Below are 23013 nucleotides of genomic sequence, written 5' to 3'. Positions count from 1 at the left end.
AAGCCAAGATAGAATCATCTAGGCGAATTCAGGATGTACACAGCGTCCAAAAGAGGTGGAATCCCAATAGACTTAGCAGCAGCTGTATGATCCAAATCAACAAAGTTCATGAGCATCCCAGTGATTTAAAATGCACCTGGAGGAAAGCAACATAGTCACAAGAGAACCTCCAGAGGGGTTTCAGCTGCTATCTCAGCAGCAATATTGCAGGACAGGGAGGAGTGCCAGGACATAGACCATAGCTTGAATGGCAAAATGCTGCCATCTAGGGTAGCCTATGCCACATGACCACCATTTCTAATAACAGCAGAGCTAGAGAATGCCACAGACCTGCAAATCTTAAAAGAATTCAGCAGTTCGAAACTTATCCTAAAAGAAAGGTTGAGAATTCTCCCCTGAAGGGATAAGCAGCAAGATGAAATGGAAAGAAGAAAACCCTTGTTGGAAATGCAAGAAGAGCATGAGTGGAAAAGAAGAAACAAGAAGAAAGCAAGGAGGACATCAAAACCCTAAAGATGGGAGAGGGAAGCAGGAAATCATAGGGGATTGGAAGCACTATCTTAAGGGAGTCAGCTTATATGACTCTCTGTTGGAAGCAAACGGAGAGATGCATGGCCTGACGTGTTTGCAAAACAAACGAGAAGCAGACCAAGAAAGAATCAAACAAACAAACAACACAAAAAGGGTAGGGTAACATGAATATTCAAAAGAAATTACTCAAGGTGATGTCAAGGATCATTCAGTACGCATCGACCCAGTATCGCGGCTTGAATGTACTCAGCACACCTGTATTCGGAAATCAGAGGCGTGCATTTATATTCGTAAATACTGTTTCATATGAGCATATCGTGACCTAACCCAAATGCCGATTAGGAATCCAATGGATTCCTAGTCCGTGATATAGACTTGCAAGTCTTCCAACAGGATGAATGAATGCCATATTCTACACTACGTCGAGAAGAAATGGCACAAGCCTATAACAAGGAAAAGTAGCTCCGCAAAAGTGTACTAAGATCAAAAGAGACAGGCAGTAAAGTGCACATTGGGGATTGTATCATTCCTAGGAATTTCAGCCCCCTTGAAACAAATGGATAGATGTCCCGTGAATGCGGGTGTTTCAGCAGAAATCAACCGACGGCTATGTATTGCGGGTGTGCCCATATTACAGGAACAATACTTTCCCTTAGTGGGTCTCTGTGTACTGTGAACTGTTAGAAAGTTTAAAGACGTGTGAAACATTCAACTGAAAATGGACACACTTCCCTCCGTTGCTACAGTGCATACAGATCTGAACAAAAGGAAAGAGGGAAGAACAAAGGCCCATGGGACGCTAGTGGGTAGAATCACATTTACCTTAGGAACCTCTCGTCGGATGCAGCCCCTCCCCCAACACTGACAAGATGCAGCAGCCACTGGGGATGGCAGTTAGCGGTTGGATTCCAGGTGGAATGTTGGTGTGTACCGCGAGGCTTGTTGTGGCTGGTGGATCCTAGGTAACCGGGCAGAGTTCTGTGGGTGGATCAGTGCGATGGAGGGGCTGCCGCCCTCTGTGGAGCTTGGCTTAGGTCTTTGGTCCGGGAAGCTGTGTCAGTTCGAGATACTGCTGCTGCCCAAAGACCTGAGTTCACGGGTCAGTTTCCAGAACCTGAAAGGGCAGACAGTGGAAGATCTGCCTGTCTTCAGCTTACTGGAGAGGCTCCGAGGTCCTTTCAGACTTGCCCAGTCCTGTTGAAGTCGACTTTATGGGAGACACGAAGAGAAGCTGGCCGAAAATATGGCTGCACGGATTGAGGAGAGATGCGAACACATTGATGAGAGATGTTCTGCTACAATAGAGAATACTGGCCTGGAGACAGCTGTAGAGGATAGCAGGCTCGAAAGGCATTCATGAGACATATTGAACCTCGCTGATACTAGCAGAAACATACGGAGGGCCACCGTGGACTGGAGGAAGTTCCTCAATTCTCTGCTCCAAGAACGGGTCCAAGATCTCTGACGTCTAAAGAGAAGAGATGGCAGAGATGATAAAAACGCTCATGTTCTTGAAAGAGGTCAGATAATCCACACGACCCAAGGGGCAATTCCAAGCCATTCAGATCAAAGTGCACCAAGCCCAGGTAAGCCTTTTCCCAGGTTTGGGCCTAGCTATCAAGCACTTGCTCTTCCCTCCCCTCCACTCAGGCATCCATTTTGAGGGATCAGAACCTGAGCTGCAATGAAGCCAGTAAGAGAAGAGCAAGCCCCTCCTAGAATCAGAGTTCCTCTAGCTCCATCCTCTGTGAACAACAGGGAACCCCATAAAGGTCAAATACTCCCGTATGAAATAGATAGGAATTGAATACTTAGCTCCCACAAAGAAACGATGGCCTTCCGCTAGATTCAGCAAATGCTGGGTTTATGTCTTCTCTGGGGTGAAGGGAGTGTGGTAAGTGAGGGGAATCTTTGACTGAACTTGAATCTGTATTAGGCCTCCGTTTTTCAAGACAGTCTAGGTAAATATTAGAAGTCAGATAGTGAACGGAACTGTAAAAGTCGCCAATGACATGAAAGACACAGCTTATGTGGACCGTCTTTCAATTGAGTCAAGCCCCCGGGGGCAATTGATCATGGGGGTGCAGACTTGGTTGCATTCAAGTGCTTTACCCAACATGATCGGATGATTAAGCGTTCTCATCACTGATAGAAGAACACCTGGTTCTCAGTAGCCTAGCATAGCTGCAGCAGGCTTCTCATAGCTATAATGCCTCTAGGTTCTTTGGATTCAAAGCTAAATGTATATATTTAGTTCGTTTCCTCTTGTATTTTCCTTGAGAGTGATGTTACACCTTGAAATGCCAACATTGACCAGTAGGTGTCATCGGGAGTAAAGGGCACCACATGCACAAGGGAATCCATGCTTGGGGGTTATTTCATGTTTCCATTAGTTATTTCATGGTTCCTGTTGGTTTCGGAGGCTTCAACAGTAAAGAGTTGACATGACCCCTTTAACAGTTCGGACTGCTAGTTTGCATTCTATCTGTCTATGTTTTCCTTAGAGCTGACAAAATGTTACCGAAATTGACAAGTCTGGCTTCTAGGTCGATTTAGTATGTTTCAGAAACTAACTTCATTTTCGTATAACTCCCAAAACATTTATATAAATTCTATTAAATTTTTAGAGACTGCAAATGAGATATCAACACAATGTCAAAACTGGGGTCTTCGGACAATCCCTCACACCACGGCTGTATAGAAACAAAGAGATAAAAAAAAATCACATTTCTGTGAAATGTATCTGGAAAGTGTTGATTCATCGATGCCCAGTTGACAGAGAAGCAGTGCAACCTGCGCTCACTCGCTCCCATGAACACAGCAATGGAAACATCCACTCACCCAGCCCTTGGCACAGGACACTTGCCGAAGAGAGGCCTGTTACTTCCAAAGACAGGATGAGGCCTCAGAACACCTGGAAGCAGGAGAAGGAAAAGCAGGGAATGGATACCAGTGCATGGTCTGAGCCCTGTTGATGGAGCAGTAAAGATGAAACTCTCTTTAACTTGGACGCACACTCTCAAGCGGACAGGAGACATGGGATTGAAGGTGATGCGCTGAGTGTTAGAAGAGTGCACAGCAGATGCTTGGCTGACAGAACGCAAAGAATCCAGTGCAAAATATCCCCACAGTTGATTCTGAGACCAAGCTCCGAGCTGCCAAATTTGAGGTAGCAGAGGCAGCGTTCAGGGAGGGATAGGGCTACGGATGATGGCACACGCTGAGTCTCAGGGATCTGGAGTGCGTTGTGGGATGTGGTGGGTCCTATCAAGAGAGCAAACCGACCTGTGACCCCAATGAGCAAGCAACCACCCTGGCGCACGCAGTTGAAATTATCGATCTGTCCCATGGCCACACCCAGTGCATCTGCAGGACCAGAGACCAATTTGGCATTTTGCCAATAGAGCATGTGTGGGGCTGAATGAGAGATATTGTGCATCGGGTCTGAGGGATCCAGGGGGCCTTGGGTTTGAATTCAGAATGAAAAGCCTTAGGATCTGCTACATTCAAAACCTGGGCTGTGATTATGGTTTGGTTTGAGGCACAGGATGTGCAACAGCTCTGTGGTTGCCTTCGTGCACCCGTACCACAAGTATGAGTGGACAAGGAAGTGTGGTCCAAGACCACAGCGTGAGAAGAGGAAGGATTTCCTTCAGTTTATCGCTCAAAAGCGGATGCTACATTTTGGATGGCACCGGCACGGTTCGGCAGCGAGGACACCAAGTTCGGGCTGCGGGATCATTCCAGCAGGCCCTGATGTGTGACATCCATAGATATGCTTCCACTGGTGCTTCTGTAGACAGAGAAGCTCTTGGAAGAACTGGTTTCAGTGGGACATTCCCGTGGAACTACAAAGCACAAGCGCACTCACACTCTGCTCTTCTAGAAACACTCCAAAATAACACAGAGTAGAATGCAGAGCTGAGAACCTTTAGAAGCTCCATTTCCACCAGAGGAAGTGTCCTGTGCTCTTTCAGATTTGTGAGATAAGCGTAATCAAAATGAGGTTATCCTAATCGAAATAGTATGGGGGGTTCATCACAACAAAGGCAACACCAGCAATTGGAGATAGACCAGACAACACACACAGGAACAGGACATGGCATCAATGTCTAGGAAAATTTGTCCTCACAGAAATCCCATGCAATTGTGTAGAGCCAAGAGTCTAAAGTTTTCACTTAACCAAGCCCTAGAAGTCTACATTAGATACCCGAAATTACCTGACCAGTAGAGATGAAGAAATACAGTAAAAGGAAAAGGAAGTACCATTTTCAGTTCCAAAGAGATTGAAGGCCCTAAAGATAAGCTTTCAGACAACTAGACTGCAAAACGCTCTCCAGAGCAAGTATTGAAAATGGAGGTGAGGGAAACACTGAAGAACAACAGTGTCTCAGAATCACAAAAGGCAGAATACCAGAAAAGGGGAAGAGAAAGCCTAAAGACGAGCTAAATAATATCATAAAACTCAGTGGATGAGAAAATATCAGGGCTAACATTCCATCCTAAGCAGACTAGATACTGCAGAGGGACGCGTGAAAGTTTTTGAAGACAGGGGAACAGAAATCCCTCGGTCAGAAGCACACATAGGAAAGCAAGTGCAAACCATTGAAAACATTGCTGTTGAATCCTGGTTTAAGACAAGGCATGAAAGACTATAATTCGAAAGAGTCCCAGATGGAAAAGCAAGAGATAAAGAAACAAACAATGTTTGAAAAGTTATGTGTAGAAAAATCAGACTGAAACTTGCTGAAAGCCAAGATAGAATCATCTAGGCGAATTCAGGAAGTACACAGCGTCCAAAAGAGGTGGAATCCCAATAGACTTAGCAGCAGCTGTATGATCCAAATCAACAAAGTTCATGAGCATCCCAGTGATTTAAAATGCGCCTGGAGGAAAGCAACATAGTCACAAGAGAACCTCCAGAGGGGTTTCAGCTGCTATCTCAGCAGCAATATTGCAGGACAGGGAGGAGTGCCAGGACATAGACCATAGCTTGAATGGCAAAATGCTGCCATCTAGGGTAGCCTATGCCACATGACCACCATTTCTAATAACAGCAGAGCTAGAGAATGCCACAGACCTGCAAATCTTAAAAGAATTCAGCAGTTCGAAACGTATCCTAAAAGAAAGGTTGAGAATTCTCCCCTGAAGGGATAAGCAGCAAGATGAAATGGAAAGAAGAAAACCCTTATTGGAAATGCAAGAAGAGCATGAGTGGAAAAGAAGAAACAAGAAGAAAGCAAGGAGGACATCAAAACCCTAAAGATGGGAGAGGGAAGCAGGAAATCATAGGGGATTGGAAGCACTATCTTAAGGGAGTCAGCTTATATGACTCTCTGTTGGAAGCAAACGGAGAGATGCATGGCCTGACGTGTTTGCAAAACAAACGAGAAGCAGACCAAGAAAGAATCAAACAAACAAACAACACAAAAAGGGTAGGGTAACATGAATATTCAAAAGAAATTACTCAAGGTGATGTCAAGGATCATTCAGTACGCATCGACCCAGTATCGCGGCTTGAATGTACTCAGCACACCTGTATTCGGAAATCAGAGGCGTGCATTTATATTCGTAAATATTGTTTCATATGAGCATATCGTGACCTAACCCAAATGCCGATTAGGAATCCAATGGATTCCTAGTCCGTGATATAGACTTGCAAGTCTTCCAACAGGATGAATGAATGCCATATTCTACACTATGTCGAGAAGAAATGGCACAAGCCTATAACAAGGAAAAGTAGCTCCGCAAAAGTGTACTAAGATCAAAAGAGACAGGCAGTAAAGTGCACATTGGGGATTGTATCATTCCTAGGAATTTCAGCCCCCTTGAAACAAATGGATAGATGTCCCGTGAATGCGGGTGTTTCAGCAGAAATCAACCGACGGCTATGTATTGCGGGTGTGCCCATATTACAGGAACAATACTTTCCCTTAGTGGGTCTCTGTGTACTGTGAACTGTTAGAAAGTTTAAAGACGTGTGAAACATTCAACTGAAAATGGACACACTTCCCTCCGTTGCTACAGTGCATACAGATCTGAACAAAAGGAAAGAGGGAAGAACAAAGGCCCATGGGACGCTAGTGGGTAGAATCACATTTACCTTAGGAACCTCTCGTCGGATGCAGCCCCTCCCCCAACACTGACAAGATGCAGCAGCCATTGGGGATGGCAGTTAGCGGTTGGATTCCAGGTGGAATGTTGGTGTGTACCGCGAGGCTTGTTGTGGCTGGTGGATCCTAGGTAACCGGGCAGAGTTCTGTGGGTGGATCAGTGCGATGGAGGGGCTGCCGCCCTCTGTGGAGCTTGGCTTAGGTCTTTGGTCCGGGAAGCTGTGTCAGTTCGAGATACTGCTGCTGCCCAAAGACCTGAGTTCACGGGTCAGTTTCCAGAACCTGAAAGGGCAGACAGTGGAAGATCTGCCTGTCTTCAGCTTACTGGAGAGGCTCCGAGGTCCTTTCAGACTTGCCCAGTCCTGTTGAAGTCGACTTTATGGGAGACACGAAGAGAAGCTGGCCGAAAATATGGCTGCACGGATTGAGGAGAGATGCGAACACATTGATGAGAGATGTTCTGCTACAATAGAGAATACTGGCCTGGAGACAGCTGTAGAGGATAGCAGGCTCGAAAGGCATTCATGAGACATATTGAACCTCGCTGATACTAGCAGAAACATACGGAGGGCCACCGTGGACTGGAGGAAGTTCCTCAATTCTCTGCTCCAAGAACGGGTCCAAGATCTCTGACGTCTAAAGAGAAGAGATGGCAGAGATGATAAAAACGCTCATGTTCTTGAAAGAGGTCAGATAATCCACACGACCCAAGGGGCAATTCCAAGCCATTCAGATCAAAGTGCACCAAGCCCAGGTAAGCCTTTTCCCAGGTTTGGGCCTAGCTATCAAGCACTTGCTCTTCCCTCCCCTCCACTCAGGCATCCATTTTGAGGGATCAGTACCTGAGCTGCAATGAAGCCAGTAAGAGAAGAGCAAGCCCCTCCTAGAATCAGAGTTCCTCTAGCTTCATCCTCTGTGAACAACAGGGAACCCCATAAAGGTCAAATACTCTCGTATGAAATAGATAGGAATTGAATACTTAGCTCCCACAAAGAAACGATGGCCTTCCGCTAGATTCAGCAAATGCTGGGTTCATGTCTTCTCTGGGGTGAAGGGAGTGTGGTAAGTGAGGGGAATCTTTGACTGAACTTGAATCTGTATTAGGCCTCCGTTTTTCAAGACAGTCTAGGTACATATTAGAAGTCAGATAGTGAACGGAACTGTAAAAGTCGCCAATGACATGAAAGACACAGCTTATGTGGACCGTCTTTCAATTGAGTCAAGCCCCCGGGGGCAATCGATCATGGGGGTGCAGACTTGGTTGCATTCAAGTGCTTTACCCAACATGATCGGATGATTAAGCGTTCTCATCACTGATAGAAGAACACCTGGTTCTCAGTAGCCTAGCATAGCTGCAGCAGGTTTCTCATAGCTATAATGCCTCTAGGTTCTTTGGATTCAAAGCTAAATGTATATATTTAGTTCGTTTCCTCTTGTATTTTCCTTGAGAGGGATGTTACACCTTGAAATGCCAACATTGACCAGTAGGTGTCATCGGGAGTAAAGGGCACCACATGCACAAGTGAATTCAAGCTTGGGGGTTATTTCATGTTTCCATTAGTTATTTCATGGTTCCTGTTGGTTTCGGAGGCTTCAACAGTAAAGAGTTGACATGACCCCTTTAAAAGTTCGGACTGCTAGTTTGCATTCTATCTGTCTATGTTTTCCTTAGAGCTGACAAAATGTTACCGAAATTGAGAAGTCGGGCTTCTAGGTCGAATTAGTATGTTTCAGAAACTAACTTCATTTTCGTATAACTCCCAAAACATTTATATATATTCTATTAAATTTTTAGAGACTGCAAATGAGATATCAACACAATGTCAAAACTGGGGTCTACGGACAATCCCTCCCACCACAGCTGTATAGAAACAAAGAGATAAAAAAAAATCACATTTTTGTGAAATGTATCTGGAAAGTGTTGATTCATCGATGCCCAGTTGACAGAGAAGCAGTGCAACCTGCGCTCACTCGCTCCCATGATCACAGCAATGGAAACATCCACTCACCCAGCCCTTGGCACAGGACACTTGCCGAAGAGAGGCCTGTTACTTCCAAAGACAGGATGAGGCCTCAGAACACCTGGAAGCAGGAGAAGGAAAAGCAGGGAATGGATACCAGTGCATGGTCTGAGCCCTGTTGATGGAGCAGTAAAGGTGAAACTCTCTTTAACTTGGACGCACACTCTCAAGCGGACAGGAGACATGGGATTGAAGGTGATGCGCTGAGTGTTAGAAGAGTGCACAGCAGATGCTTGGCTGACAGAACGCAAAGAATCCAGTGCAAAATATCCCCACAGTTGATTCTGAGACCAAGCTCCGAGCTGCCAAATTTGAGGTAGCAGAGGCAGCGTTCAGGGAGGGATAGGGCTACGGATGATGGCACACGCTGAGTCTCAGGGATCTGGAGTGCGTTGTGGGATGTGGTGGGTCCTATCAAGAGAGCAAACCGACCTGTGACCCCAATGAGCAAGCAACCACCCTGGCGCACGCAGTTGAAATTATCGATCTGTCCCATGGCCACACCCAGTGCATCTGCAGGACCAGAGACCAATTGGCATTTTGCCAATAGAGCATGTGTGGGGCTGAATCAGAGATATTGTGCATCGGGTCTGAGGGATCCAGGGGGCCTTGGGTTTGAATTCAGAATGAAAAGCCTTAGGATCTGCTACATTCAAAACCTGGGCTGTGATTATGGTTTGGTTTGAGGCACAGGATGTGCAACAGCTCTGTGGTTGCCTTCGTGCACCCGTACCACAATATGAGAGGACAAGGAAGTGTGGTCCAAGACCACAGCGTGAGAAGAGGAAGGATTTCCTTCAGTTTATCGCTCAAAAGCGGATGCTACATTTTGAATGGCACCGGCACTATTCGGCAGCGAGGACACCAAGTTCGGGCTGCGGGATCATTCCAGCAGGCCCTGATGTGTGACATCCATAGATATGCTTCCACTGGTGTTTCTGTAGACAGAGAAGCTCTTGGAAGAACTGGTTTCAGTGGGACATTCCCGTGGCACTCCAAAGCACAAGCGCACTCACACTCTGCTCTTCTGGAAACACTCCAAAATAACATAGAGTAGAATGCAGAGCTGAGAACCTTTAGAAGCTCCATTTCCACCAGAGGAAGTGTCCTGTGCTCTTTCAGATTTGTGAGATAAGCGTAATCAAAATGAGGTTATCCTAATCGAAATAGTATGGGGGGTTCATCACAGCAAAGGCAACACCAGCAATTGGAGATAGACCAGACAACACACACAGGAACAGGACATGGCATCAATGTCTAGGAAAATTTGTCCTCACAGAAATCCCATGCAATTGTGTAGAGCCAAGAGTCTAAAGTTTTCACTTAACCAAGCCATAGAAGTCGACATTAGATACCCGAAATTACCTGACCAGTAGAGATGAAGAAATACAGTAAAAGGAAAATGAAGTACCATTTTCAGTTCCAAAGAGATTGAAGGCCCTAAAGATAAGCTTTCAGACAACTAGACTGCAAAACGCTCTCCAGAGCAAGTATTGAAAATGGAGGTGAGGGAAACACTGAAGAACAACAGTGTCTCAGAATCACAAAAGGCAGAAAAGGGGAAGAGAAAGCCTAAAGACGAGCTAAATAATATCAGAAAACTCAGTGGATGAGAAAATATCAGGGCTAACATTCCGTCCTAAGCAGACTAGATATTGAAGAGGGACGCGTGAAAGTTTTTGAAGACAGGGGAACAGAAATCCCGCGGTCAGAAGCACACATAGGAAAGCAAGTGCAAACCATTGAAAACATTGCTGTTGAATCCTGGTTTAAGACAAGGCATGAAAGACTAAAATTCGAAAGAGTCCCAGATGGAAAAGCAAGAGATAAAGAAACAAACAATGTTTGAAAAGTTATGTGTAGAAAAATCAGACTGAAACTTGCTGAAAGCCAAGATAGAATCATCTAGGCGAATTCAGGAAGTACACAGCGTCCAAAAGAGGTGGAATCCCAATAGACTTAGCAGCAGCTGTATGATCCAAATCAACAAAGTTCATGAGCATCCCAGTGATTTAAAATGCGCCTGGAGGAAAGCAACATAGTCACAAGAGAACCTCCAGAGGGGTTTCAGCTGCTATCTCAGCAGCAATATTGCAGGACAGGGAGGAGTGCCAGGACATAGACCATAGCTTGAATGGCAAAATGCTGCCATCTAGGGTAGCCTATGCCACATGACCACCATTTCTAATAACAGCAGAGCTAGAGAATGCCACAGACCTGCAAATCTTAAAAGAATTCAGCAGTTCGAAACTTATCCTAAAAGAAAGGTTGAGAATTCTCCCCTGAAGGGATAAGCAGCAAGATGAAATGGAAAGAAGAAAACCCTTGTTGGAAATGCAAGAAGAGCATGAGTGGAAAAGAAGAAACAAGAAGAAAGCAAGGAGGACATCAAAACCCTAAAGATGGGAGAGGGAAGCAGGAAATCATAGGGGATTGGAAGCACTATCTTAAGGGAGTCAGCTTATATGACTCTCTGTTGGAAGCAAACGGAGAGATGCATGGCCTGACGTGTTTGCAAAACAAACGAGAAGCAGACCAAGAAAGAATCAAACAAACAAACAACACAAAAAGGGTAGGGTAACATGAATATTCAAAAGAAATTACTCAAGGTGATGTCAAGGATCATTCAGTACGCATCGACCCAGTATCGCGGCTTGAATGTACTCAGCACACCTGTATTCGGAAATCAGAGGCGTGCATTTATATTCGTAAATATTGATTCATATGAGCATATCGTGACCTAACCCAAATGCCGATTTGGAATCCAATGGATTCCTAGTCCGTGATATAGACTTGCAAGTCTTCCAACAGGATGAATGAATGCCATATTCTACACTACGTCGAGAAGAAATGGCACAAGCCTATAACAAGGAAAAGTAGCTCCGCAAAAGTGTACTAAGATCAAAAGAGACAGGCAGTAAAGTGCACATTGGGGATTGTATCATTCCTAGGAATTTCAGCCCCCTTGAAACAAATGGATAGATGTCCCGTGAATGCGGGTGTTTCAGCAGAAATCAACCGACGGCTATGTATTGCGGGTGTGCCCATATTACAGGAACAATACTTTCCCTTAGTGGGTCTCTGTGTACTGTGAACTGTTAGAAAGTTTAAAGACGTGTGAAACATTCAACTGAAAATGGACACACTTCCCTCCGTTGCTACAGTGCATACAGATATGAACAAAAGGAAAGAGGGAAGAACAAAGGCCCATGGGACGCTAGTGGGTAGAATCACATTTACCTTAGGAACCTCTCGTCGGATGCAGCCCCTCCCCCAACACTGACAAGATGCAGCAGCCATTGAGGATGGCAGTTAGCGGTTGGATTCCAGGTGGAATGTTGGTGTGTACCGCGAGGCTTGTTGTGGCTGGTGGATCCTAGGTAACCGGGCAGAGTTCTGTGGGTGGATCAGTGCGATGGAGGGGCTGCCGCCCTCTGTGGAGCTTGGCTTAGGTCTTTGGTCCGGGAAGCTGTGTCAGTTCGAGATACTGCTGCTGCCCAAAGACCTGAGTTCACGGGTCAGTTTCCAGAACCTGAAAGGGCAGACAGTGGAAGATCTGCCTGTCTTCAGCTTACTGGAGAGGCTCCGAGGTCCTTTCAGACTTGCCCAGTCCTGTTGAAGTCGACTTTATGGGAGACACGAAGAGAAGCTGGCCGAAAATATGGCTGCACGGATTGAGGAGAGATGCGAACACATTGATGAGAGATGTTCTGCTACAATAGAGAATACTGGCCTGGAGACAGCTGTAGAGGATAGCAGGCTCGAAAGGCATTCATGAGACATATTGAACCTCGCTGATACTAGCAGAAACATACGGAGGGCCACCGTGGACTGGAGGAAGTTCCTCAATTCTCTGCTCCAAGAACGGGTCCAAGATCTCTGACGTCTAAAGAGAAGAGATGGCAGAGATGATAAAAACGCTCATGTTCTTGAAAGAGGTCAGATAATCCACACGACCCAAGGGGCAATTCCAAGCCATTCAGATCAAAGTGCACCAAGCCCAGGTAAGCCTTTTCCCAGGTTTGGGCCTAGCTATCAAGCACTTGCTCTTCCCTCCCCTCCACTCAGGCATCCATTTTGAGGGATCAGTACCTGAGCTGCAATGAAGCCAGTAAGAGAAGAGCAAGCCCCTCCTAGAATCAGAGTTCCTCTAGCTCCATCCTCTGTGAACAACAGGGAACCCCATAAAGGTCAAATACTCCCGTATGAAATAGATAGGAATTGAATACTTAGCTCCCACAAAGAAACGATGGCCTTCCGCTAGATTCAGCAAATGCTGGGTTTATGTCTTCTCTGGGGTGAAGGGAGTGTGGTAAGTGAGGGGAATCTTTGACTGAACTTGAATCTGTATTAGGCCTCCGTTTTTCAAGACAGTCTAGGTACATATTAGAAGTCACATAGTGAACTGAACAGTAAAAGTCGCCAATGACATGAAAGACACAGCTTATGTGGACCGTCTTTCAATTGAGTCAAGCCCCCGGGGGCAATCGATCATGGGGGTGCAGACTTGGTTGCATTCAAGTGCTTTACCCAACATGATCGGATGATTAAGCGTTCTCATCACTGATAGAAGAACACCTGGTTCTCAGTAGCCTAGCATAGCTGCAGCAGGTTTCTCATAGCTATAATGCCTCTAGGTTCTTTGGATTCAAAGCTAAATGTATATATTTAGTTCGTTTCCTCTTGTATTTTCCTTGAGAGGGATGTTACACCTTGAAATGCCAACATTGACCAGTAGGTGTCATCGGGAGTAAAGGGCACCACATGCACAAGGGAATCCAAGCTTGGGGGTTATTTCATGTTTCCATTAGTTATTTCATGGTTCCTGTTGGTTTCGGAGGCTTCAACAGTAAAGAGTTGACATGACCCCTTTAACAGTTCGGACTGCTAGTTTGCATTCTATCTGTCTATGTTTTCCTTAGAGCTGACAAAATGTTACCGAAATTGACAAGTCTGGCTTCTAGGTCGATTTAGTATGTTTCAGAAACTAACTTCATTTTCGTATAACTCCCAAAACATTTATATAAAGTCTATTAAATTTTTAAAGACTGCAAATGAGATATCAACACAATGTCAAAACTGGAGTCTTCGGACAATCCCTCCCACCACTGCTGTATAGAAACAGAGAGATAAAAAAAAATCACATTTCTGTGAAATGTATCTGGAAAGTGTTGATTCATCAATGCCCAGTTGACAGAGAAGCAGTGCAACCTGCGCTCACTCGCTCCCATGAACACAGCAATGGAAACATCCACTCACCCAGCCCTTGGCACAGGACACTTGCCGAAGAGAGGTCTGTTACTTCCAAAGACTGGATGAGGCCTCAGAACACCTGGAAGCAGGAGAAGGAAAAGCAGGGAATGGAAACCAGTGCATGGTCTGAGCCCTGTTGATGGAGCAGTAAGGGTGAAACTCTCTTTAACTTGGACGCACACTCTCAAGCGGACAGGAGACATGGGATTGAAGGTGATGCGCTGAGTGTTAGAAGAGTGCACAGCAGATGCTTGGCTGACAGAACGCAAAGAATCCAGTGCAAAATATCCCCACAGTTGATTCTGAGATCAAGCTCCGTGCTGCCAAATTTGAGGTAGCAGAGGCAGCGTTCAGGGAGGGTTAGGGCTACAGATGATGGCACACGCTGAGTCTCAGGGATCTGGAGTGCGTTGTGGGATGTGGTGGGTCCTATCAAGAGAGTAAACCGACCTGTGACCCCAATGAGCAAGCAACCAACCTGGCGCACGCAGTTGAAATTATCGATCTGTCCCATGGCCACACCCAGTGCATCTGCAGGACCAGAGACCAATTGGCATTTTGCCAATAGAGCATGTGTGGGGCTGAATCAGAGATATTGTGCATCGGGTCTGAGGGATCCAGGGGGCCTTGGGTTTGAATTCAGAATGAGAAGCCTTAGGATCTGCTACATTCAAAACCTGGGCTGTGATTATGGTTTGGTTTGAGGCACAGGATGTGCAACAGCTCTGTGGTTGCCTTCGTGCACCCGTACCACAAGTATGAGAGGACAAGGAAGTGTGGTCCAAGACCACAGCGTGAGAAGAGGAAGGATTTCCTTCAGTTTATCGCTCAAAAGCGGATGCTACATTTTGAATGGCACCGGCACGGTTCGGTAGCGAGGACACCAAGTTCGGGCTGCGGGATCATTCCAGCAGGCCCTGATGTGTGACATCCATAGATATGCTTCCACTGGTGTTTCTGTAGACAGAGAAGCTCTTGGAAGAACTGGTTTCAGTGGGACATTCCCGTGGCACTACAAAGCACAAGCGCACTCACACTATGCCCTTCTGGAAACACTCCAAAATAACATAGAGTAGAATGCAGAGCTGAGAACCTTTAGAAGCTCCATTTCCACCAGAGGAAGTGTCCTGTGCTCTTTCAGATTTGTGAGATAAGCGTAATCAAAATGAGGTTATCCTAATCGAAATAGTATGGGGGGATCGTCACAGCAAAGGCAACACCAGCAATTGGAGATAGACCAGACAACACACACAGGAACAGGACATGGCATCAATGTCTAGGAAAATTTGTCCTCACAGAAATCCCATGCAATTGTGTAGAGCCAAGAGTCTAAAGTTTTCACTTAACCAAGCCCTAGAAGTCTACATTAGATACCCGAAATTACCTGAGCAGTAGAGATGAAGAAATACAGTAAAAGGAAAATGAAGTACCATTTTCAGTTCCAAAGAGATTGAAGGCCCTAAAGATAAGCTTTCAGACAACTAGACTGCAAAACGCTCTCCAGAGCAAGTATTGAAATTGGAGGTGAGGGAAACACTGAAGAAAAACAGTGTCTCAGAATCACAAAAGGCAGAATACCAGAAAAGGGGAAGAGAAAGCCTAAAGACGAGCTAAATAATATCAGAAAACTCAGTGGATGAGAAAATATCAGGGCTAACATTCCGTACTAAGCAGACTAGATATTGCAGAGGGACGCGTGAAAGTTTTTGAAGACAGGGGAACAGAAATCCCTCGGTCAGAAGCACACATAGGAAAGCAAGTGCTAACCATTGAAAACATTGCTGTTGAATCCTGGTTTAAGACAAGGCATGAAAGACTAAAATTCGAAAGAGTCCCAGATGGAAAAGCAAGAGATAAAGAAACAAACAATGTTTGAAAAGTTATGTGTAGAAAAATCAGACTGAAACTTGCTGAAAGCCAAGATAGAATCATCTAGGCGAATTCAGGAAGTACACAGCGTCCAAAAGAGGTGGAATCCCAATAGACTTAGCAGCAGCTGTATGATCCAAATCAACAAAGTTCATGAGCATCCCAGTGATTTAAAATGCGCCTGGAGGAAAGCAACATAGTCACAAGAGAACCTCCAGAGGGGTTTCAGCTGCTATCTCAGCAGCAATATTGCAGGACAGGGAGGAGTGCCAGGACATAGACCATAGCTTGAATGGCAAAATGCTGCCATCTAGGGTAGCCTATGCCACATGACCACCATTTCTAATAACAGCAGAGCTAGAGAATGCCACAGACCTGCAAATCTTAAAAGAATTCAGCAGTTCGAAACTTATCCTAAAAGAAAGGTTGAGAATTCTCCCCTGAAGGGATAAGCAGCAAGATGAAATGGAAAGAAGAAAACCCTTGTTGGAAATGCAAGAAGAGCATGAGTGGAAAAGAAGAAACAAGAAGAAAGCAAGGAGGACATCAAAACCCTAAAGATGGGAGAGGGAAGCAGGAAATCATAGGGGATTGGAAGCACTATCTTAAGGGAGTCAGCTTATATGACTCTCTGTTGGAAGCAAACGGAGAGATGCATGGCCTGACGTGTTTGCAAAACAAACGAGAAGCAGACCAAGAAAGAATCAAACAAACAAACAACACAAAAAGGGTAGGGTAACATGAATATTCAAAAGAAATTACTCAAGGTGATGTCAAGGATCATTCAGTACGCATCGACCCAGTATCGCGGCTTGAATGTACTCAGCACACCTGTATTCGGAAATCAGAGGCGTGCATTTATATTCGTAAATATTGATTCATATGAGCATATCGTGACCTAACCCAAATGCCGATTTGGAATCCAATGGATTCCTAGTCCGTGATATAGACTTGCAAGTCTTCCAACAGGATGAATGAATGCCATATTCTACACTACGTCGAGAAGAAATGGCACAAGCCTATAACAAGGAAAAGTAGCTCCGCAAAAGTGTACTAAGATCAAAAGAGACAGGCAGTAAAGTGCACATTGGGGATTGTATCATTCCTAGGAATTTCAGCCCCCTTGAAACAAATGGATAGATGTCCCGTGAATGCGGGTGTTTCAGCAGAAATCAACCGACGGCTATGTATTGCGGGTGTGCCCATATTACAGGAACAATACTTTCCCTTAGTGGGTCTCTGTGTACTGTGAACTGTTAGAAAGTTTAAAGACGTGTGAAACATTCAACTGAAAATGGACACACTTCCCTCCGTTGCTACAGTGCATACAGATATGAACAAAAGGAAAGAGGGAAGAACAAAGGCCCATGGGACGCTAGTGGGTAGAATCACATTTACCTTAGGAACCTCTCGTCGGATGCAGCCCCTCCCCCAACACTGACAAGATGCAGCAGCCATTGAGGATGGCAGTTAGCGGTTGGATTCCAGGTGGAATGTTGGTGTGTACCGCGAGGCTTGTTGTGGCTGGTGGATCCTAGGTAACCGGGCAGAGTTCTGTGGGTGGATCAGTGCGATGGAGGGGCTGCCGCCCTCTGTGGAGCTTGGCTTAGGTCTTTGGTCCGGGAAGCTGTGTCAGTTCGAGATACTGCTGCTGCCCAAAGACCTGAGTTCACGGGTCAGTTTCCAGAACCTGAAAGGGCAGACAGTGGAAGATCTGCCTGTCTTCAGCTTACTGGAGAGGCTCCGAGGTCCTTTCAGACTTGCCCAGTCCTGTTGAAGTCGACTTTATGGGAGACACGAAGAGAAGCTGGCCGAAAATATGGCTGCACGGATTGAGGAGAGATGCGAACACATTGATGAGAGATGTTCTGCTACAATAGAGAATACTGGCCTGGAGACAGCTGTAGAGGATAGCAGGCTCGAAAGGCATTCATGAGACATATTGAACCTCGCTGATACTAGCAGAAACATACGGAGGGCCACCGTGGACTGGAGGAAGTTCCTCAATTCTCTGCTCCAAGAACGGGTCCAAGATCTCTGACGTCTAAAGAGAAGAGATGGCAGAGATGATAAAAACGCTCATGTTCTTGAAAGAGGTCAGATAATCCACACGACCCAAGGGGCAATTCCAAGCCATTCAGATCAAAGTGCACCAAGCCCAGGTAAGCCTTTTCCCAGGTTTGGGCCTAGCTATCAAGCACTTGCTCTTCCCTCCCCTCCACTCAGGCATCCATTTTGAGGGATCAGTACCTGAGCTGCAATGAAGCCAGTAAGAGAAGAGCAAGCCCCTCCTAGAATCAGAGTTCCTCTAGCTCCATCCTCTGTGAACAACAGGGAACCCCATAAAGGTCAAATACTCCCGTATGAAATAGATAGGAATTGAATACTTAGCTCCCACAAAGAAACGATGGCCTTCCGCTAGATTCAGCAAATGCTGGGTTTATGTCTTCTCTGGGGTGAAGGGAGTGTGGTAAGTGAGGGGAATCTTTGACTGAACTTGAATCTGTATTAGGCCTCCGTTTTTCAAGACAGTCTAGGTACATATTAGAAGTCACATAGTGAACTGAACAGTAAAAGTCGCCAATGACATGAAAGACACAGCTTATGTGGACCGTCTTTCAATTGAGTCAAGCCCCCGGGGGCAATCGATCATGGGGGTGCAGACTTGGTTGCATTCAAGTGCTTTACCCAACATGATCGGATGATTAAGCGTTCTCATCACTGATAGAAGAACACCTGGTTCTCAGTAGCCTAGCATAGCTGCAGCAGGCTTCTCATAGCTATAATGCCTCTAGGTTCTTTGGATTCAAAGCTAAATGTATATATTTAGTTCGTTTCCTCTTGTATTTTCCTTGAGAGGGATGTTACACCTTGAAATGCCAACATTGACCAGTAGGTGTCATCGGGAGTAAAGGGCACCACATGCACAAGGGAATCCAAGCTTGGGGGTTATTTCATGTTTCCATTAGTTATTTCATGGTTCCTGTTGGTTTCGGAGGCTTCAACAGTAAAGAGTTGACATGACCCCTTTAACAGTTCGGACTGCTAGTTTGCATTCTATCTGTCTATGTTTTCCTTAGAGCTGACAAAATGTTACCGAAATTGACAAGTCTGGCTTCTAGGTCGATTTAGTATGTTTCAGAAACTAACTTCATTTTCGTATAACTCCCAAAACATTTATATAAAGTCTATTAAATTTTTAAAGACTGCAAATGAGATATCAACACAATGTCAAAACTGGAGTCTTCGGACAATCCCTCCCACCACTGCTGTATAGAAACAGAGAGATAAAAAAAAATCACATTTCTGTGAAATGTATCTGGAAAGTGTTGATTCATCAATGCCCAGTTGACAGAGAAGCAGTGCAACCTGCGCTCACTCGCTCCCATGAACACAGCAATGGAAACATCCACTCACCCAGCCCTTGGCACAGGACACTTGCCGAAGAGAGGTCTGTTACTTCCAAAGACTGGATGAGGCCTCAGAACACCTGGAAGCAGGAGAAGGAAAAGCAGGGAATGGAAACCAGTGCATGGTCTGAGCCCTGTTGATGGAGCAGTAAGGGTGAAACTCTCTTTAACTTGGACGCACACTCTCAAGCGGACAGGAGACATGGGATTGAAGGTGATGCGCTGAGTGTTAGAAGAGTGCACAGCAGATGCTTGGCTGACAGAACGCAAAGAATCCAGTGCAAAATATCCCCACAGTTGATTCTGAGATCAAGCTCCGTGCTGCCAAATTTGAGGTAGCAGAGGCAGCGTTCAGGGAGGGTTAGGGCTACAGATGATGGCACACGCTGAGTCTCAGGGATCTGGAGTGCGTTGTGGGATGTGGTGGGTCCTATCAAGAGAGTAAACCGACCTGTGACCCCAATGAGCAAGCAACCAACCTGGCGCACGCAGTTGAAATTATCGATCTGTCCCATGGCCACACCCAGTGCATCTGCAGGACCAGAGACCAATTGGCATTTTGCCAATAGAGCATGTGTGGGGCTGAATCAGAGATATTGTGCATCGGGTCTGAGGGATCCAGGGGGCCTTGGGTTTGAATTCAGAATGAGAAGCCTTAGGATCTGCTACATTCAAAACCTGGGCTGTGATTATGGTTTGGTTTGAGGCACAGGATGTGCAACAGCTCTGTGGTTGCCTTCGTGCACCCGTACCACAAGTATGAGAGGACAAGGAAGTGTGGTCCAAGACCACAGCGTGAGAAGAGGAAGGATTTCCTTCAGTTTATCGCTCAAAAGCGGATGCTACATTTTGAATGGCACCGGCACGGTTCGGTAGCGAGGACACCAAGTTCGGGCTGCGGGATCATTCCAGCAGGCCCTGATGTGTGACATCCATAGATATGCTTCCACTGGTGTTTCTGTAGACAGAGAAGCTCTTGGAAGAACTGGTTTCAGTGGGACATTCCCGTGGCACTACAAAGCACAAGCGCACTCACACTATGCTCTTCTGGAAACACTCCAAAATAACATAGAGTAGAATGCAGAGCTGAGAACCTTTAGAAGCTCCATTTCCACCAGAGGAAGTGTCCTGTGCTCTTTCAGATTTGTGAGATAAGCGTAATCAAAATGAGGTTATCCTAATCGAAATAGTATGGGGGGATCGTCACAGCAAAGGCAACACCAGCAATTGGAGATAGACCAGACAACACACACAGGAACAGGACATGGCATCAATGTCTAGGAAAATTTGTCCTCACAGAAATCCCATGCAATTGTGTAGAGCCAAGAGTCTAAAGTTTTCACTTAACCAAGCCCTAGAAGTCTACATTAGATACCCGAAATTACCTGAGCAGTAGAGATGAAGAAATACAGTAAAAGGAAAATGAAGTACCATTTTCAGTTCCAAAGAGATTGAAGGCCCTAAAGATAAGCTTTCAGACAACTAGACTGCAAAACGCTCTCCAGAGCAAGTATTGAAATTGGAGGTGAGGGAAACACTGAAGAAAAACAGTGTCTCAGAATCACAAAAGGCAGAATACCAGAAAAGGGGAAGAGAAAGCCTAAAGACGAGCTAAATAATATCAGAAAACTCAGTGGATGAGAAAATATCAGGGCTAACATTCCGTACTAAGCAGACTAGATATTGCAGAGGGACGCGTGAAAGTTTTTGAAGACAGGGGAACAGAAATCCCTCGGTCAGAAGCACACATAGGAAAGCAAGTGCTAACCATTGAAAACATTGCTGTTGAATCCTGGTTTAAGACAAGGCATGAAAGACTAAAATTCGAAAGAGTCCCAGATGGAAAAGCAAGAGATAAAGAAACAAACAATGTTTGAAAAGTTATGTGTAGAAAAATCAGACTGAAACTTGCTGAAAGCCAAGATAGAATCATCTAGGCGAATTCAGGAAGTACACAGCGTCCAAAAGAGGTGGAATCCCAATAGACTTAGCAGCAGCTGTATGATCCAAATCAACAAAGTTCATGAGCATCCCAGTGATTTAAAATGCGCCTGGAGGAAAGCAACATAGTCACAAGAGAACCTCCAGAGGGGTTTCAGCTGCTATCTCAGCAGCAATATTGCAGGACAGGGAGGAGTGCCAGGACATAGACCATAGCTTGAATGGCAAAATGCTGCCATCTAGGGTAGCCTATGCCACATGACCACCATTTCTAATAACAGCAGAGCTAGAGAATGCCACAGACCTGCAAATCTTAAAAGAATTCAGCAGTTCGAAACTTATCCTAAAAGAAAGGTTGAGAATTCTCCCCTGAAGGGATAAGCAGCAAGATGAAATGGAAAGAAGAAAACCCTTGTTGGAAATGCAAGAAGAGCATGAGTGGAAAAGAAGAAACAAGAAGAAAGCAAGGAGGACATCAAAACCCTAAAGATGGGAGAGGGAAGCAGGAAATCATAGGGGATTGGAAGCACTATCTTAAGGGAGTCAGCTTATATGACTCTCTGTTGGAAGCAAACGGAGAGATGCATGGCCTGACGTGTTTGCAAAACAAACGAGAAGCAGACCAAGAAAGAATCAAACAAACAAACAACACAAAAAGGGTAGGGTAACATGAATATTCAAAAGAAATTACTCAAGGTGATGTCAAGGATCATTCAGTACGCATCGACCCAGTATCGCGGCTTGAATGTACTCAGCACACCTGTATTCGGAAATCAGAGGCGTGCATTTATATTCGTAAATATTGATTCATATGAGCATATCGTGACCTAACCCAAATGCCGATTTGGAATCCAATGGATTCCTAGTCCGTGATATAGACTTGCAAGTCTTCCAACAGGATGAATGAATGCCATATTCTACACTACGTCGAGAAGAAATGGCACAAGCCTATAACAAGGAAAAGTAGCTCCGCAAAAGTGTACTAAGATCAAAAGAGACAGGCAGTAAAGTGCACATTGGGGATTGTATCATTCCTAGGAATTTCAGCCCCCTTGAAACAAATGGATAGATGTCCCGTGAATGCGGGTGTTTCAGCAGAAATCAACCGACGGCTATGTATTGCGGGTGTGCCCATATTACAGGAACAATACTTTCCCTTAGTGGGTCTCTGTGTACTGTGAACTGTTAGAAAGTTTAAAGACGTGTGAAACATTCAACTGAAAATGGACACACTTCCCTCCGTTGCTACAGTGCATACAGATATGAACAAAAGGAAAGAGGGAAGAACAAAGGCCCATGGGACGCTAGTGGGTAGAATCACATTTACCTTAGGAACCTCTCGTCGGATGCAGCCCCTCCCCCAACACTGACAAGATGCAGCAGCCATTGAGGATGGCAGTTAGCGGTTGGATTCCAGGTGGAATGTTGGTGTGTACCGCGAGGCTTGTTGTGGCTGGTGGATCCTAGGTAACCGGGCAGAGTTCTGTGGGTGGATCAGTGCGATGGAGGGGCTGCCGCCCTCTGTGGAGCTTGGCTTAGGTCTTTGGTCCGGGAAGCTGTGTCAGTTCGAGATACTGCTGCTGCCCAAAGACCTGAGTTCACGGGTCAGTTTCCAGAACCTGAAAGGGCAGACAGTGGAAGATCTGCCTGTCTTCAGCTTACTGGAGAGGCTCCGAGGTCCTTTCAGACTTGCCCAGTCCTGTTGAAGTCGACTTTATGGGAGACACGAAGAGAAGCTGGCCGAAAATATGGCTGCACGGATTGAGGAGAGATGCGAACACATTGATGAGAGATGTTCTGCTACAATAGAGAATACTGGCCTGGAGACAGCTGTAGAGGATAGCAGGCTCGAAAGGCATTCATGAGACATATTGA

General features: G+C 45.6%; 1 long non-coding RNA gene across 1 annotated transcript; it reads right to left on the bottom strand.

Moving 5' to 3' along the window:
• Positions 1-7124: 7124 nt before the first annotated feature.
• On the bottom strand, positions 7125-12118 carry LOC140693200 (uncharacterized). Its single transcript, XR_012068915.1, has 3 exons — positions 11906-12118; positions 8654-8726; positions 7125-7280 (listed from the first exon to the last, which is right to left on the bottom strand). It is a non-coding gene; the product is annotated as an uncharacterized lncRNA (long non-coding RNA).
• Positions 12119-23013: the final 10895 nt, after the last annotated feature.

This window comes from Vicugna pacos, unplaced genomic scaffold (assembly GCF_048564905.1).
Source record: "Vicugna pacos unplaced genomic scaffold, VicPac4 scaffold_19, whole genome shotgun sequence".
Taxonomy (NCBI): Eukaryota; Metazoa; Chordata; class Mammalia; order Artiodactyla; family Camelidae; genus Vicugna; species Vicugna pacos.
The sequence above is the reverse complement of the archived record's forward strand: the minus strand, read 5'-3'. Positions and strand labels throughout refer to the sequence as shown.